We start from the raw sequence: 2,500 nt of genomic DNA, 5'->3' as shown, positions 1-2,500 counted from the left end.
CCGGCTCCAAATCCGTTTGTAGTATTACAAACCGCCAAAAGGTGTCACGTTGTGTAAATGGTAAATAAAAAGAGAATACAATTAAAATTTAAAAAATTAAATAAATAAATAATTACATTAAATCAATTGAATTAAATTAAATAAATAATAATTGAATTAAATTAAATAATAATAATAATAATTAAAATAAATAATAAATAATAATTGAATTAAAATTAAATAAATTAATTAAAAATTAAAATAAAAAGCAGTGAAGTTGTGTAAATGGTAAATAAAAAGAGAATACAATGACAGGGATAGGTCCTCAGTTTGTACGAATGTGCGTTTTTGTGTGTATGAATGGCGATTTGGGGCCAAATTGGTATTTTTGTTATCTTTTTTTCTAAATTGTTTGACGTTCTATTGGCCTGCTCCAAATCCGTTTCTAATATTACAAACCGCCAAAGGTGTCACGTTGTGTAAATGGTAAATAAAAAGAGAATACAATTAAAACAAAAAAATTAAATAAATAAATAAATACATTAAATAAATTGAATAAAATAAAATAAATAATAATTGAATTAAATTAAATAATAATAATAATAATTAAAATAAATAATAAATAATAATTGAATTAAAATTAAATAAATAAATTAAAAATTAAAATAAAAAGCAGTGAAGTTGTGTAAATGGTAAATAAAAAGAGAATACAATGACAGGGATAGGTCCCCAGTTTGTATGAACGTGCGTTTTTGTGTGTATGAATGGCGATTTGGGGCCAAATTGGTATTTTTGTTATCTTTTTTTATAAATTCTTTGACGTTCTATTGGCCGGCTCCAAATCCGTTTCTAATATTACAAACCGCCAAAGTTGTCACGTTGTGTAAATGGTAAATAAAAAGAGAATACAATTAAAACAAAAAAATTAAATAAATAAATAATTACATTAAATCAATTGAATTGAATTAAATTAAATAAATAATAATTGAATTAAATAAAATAATAATAATAATAATTAAAATAAATAATAAATAATAATTGAATTAAAATTAAATAAATAAATTAAAAATTAAAATAAAAAGCAGTGAAGTTGTGTAAATGGTAAATAAAAAGAGAATACAATGACAGGGATAGGTCCTCAGTTTGTACGAATGTGCGTTTTTGTGTGTATGAATGGCGATTTGGGGCCAAATTGGTATTTTTGTTATCTTTTTTTCTAAATTGTTTGACGTTCTATTGGCCTGCTCCAAATCCGTTTCTAATATTACAAACCGCCAAAGTTGTCACGTTGTGTAAATGGTAAATAAAAAGAGAATACAATTAAAACAAAAAAATTAAATAAATAAATAAATACATTAAATAAATTGAATAAAATAAAATAAATAATAATTGAATTAAATAAAATAATAATAATAATAATAATTAAAATAAATAATAAATAATAATTGAATTAAAATTAAATAAATAAATTAAAAATTAAAATAAAAAGCAGTGAAGTTGTGTAAATGGTAAATAAAAAGAGAATACAATGACAGGGATAGGTCCCCAGTTTGTATGAACGTGCGTTTTTGTGTGTATGAATGGCTATTTGGGGCCAAATTGGTATTTTTGTTATCTTTTTTTATAAATTCTTTGACGTTCTATTGCCCGGCTCCAAATCCGTTTCTAATATTACAAACCGCCAAAGTTGTCACGTTGTGTAAATGGTAAATAAAAAGAGAATACAATTAAAACAAAAAAATTAAATAAATAAATAATTACATTAAATCAATTGAATTGAATTAAATTAAATAAATAATAATTGAATTAAATTAAATAATAATAATAATAATTAAAATAAATAATAAATAATAATTGAATTAAAATTAAATAAATAAATTAAAAATTAAAATAAAAAGCAGTGAAGTTGTGTAAATGGTAAATAAAAAGAGAATACAATGACAGGGATAGGTCCCCAGTTTGTACGAATGTGCATTTTTGTGTGTATGAATGGCGATTTGGGGCCAAATTGGTATTTTTGTTATCTTTTTTTATAAATTCTTTGACGTTCTATTGGCCGGCTCCAAATCCGTTTGTAATATTACAAACCGCCAAAGTTGTCACGTTGTGTAAATGGTAAATAAAAAGAGAATACAATTAAAATAAAAAAATTAAATAAATAAATAAATAAACACATTAAATCAATTGAATTAAATTAAATAAATAATAATTTAATTAAATTAAATAATAAATAATAATAATAATAAATAATAATTTAATTAAAATTAAATAAATAAATAAAAAATTAAAATAAAAAGCAGTAAAGTTGTGTAAATGGTAAATAAAAAGAGAATACAATGACAGGGAAAAGTCCAGTGTTTGTACGAATGTGCGTTTTTGTGTGTATGAATGGCGATTTGGGGCCAAATTGGTATTTTTGTTATCTTTTTTTATAAATTATTTGACGTTCTATTGGCCTCCTCCAAATCCGTTTGTAATATTACAAACCGCCAAAGTTGTCACGTTGTGTAAATGGTAAATA

The sequence above is a fragment of the Entelurus aequoreus genome, linkage group LG14, assembly GCF_033978785.1.
Source record: "Entelurus aequoreus isolate RoL-2023_Sb linkage group LG14, RoL_Eaeq_v1.1, whole genome shotgun sequence".
In the NCBI taxonomy this organism is placed as follows: domain Eukaryota; kingdom Metazoa; phylum Chordata; class Actinopteri; order Syngnathiformes; family Syngnathidae; genus Entelurus; species Entelurus aequoreus.
This window is presented reverse-complemented; position numbering follows the sequence as displayed.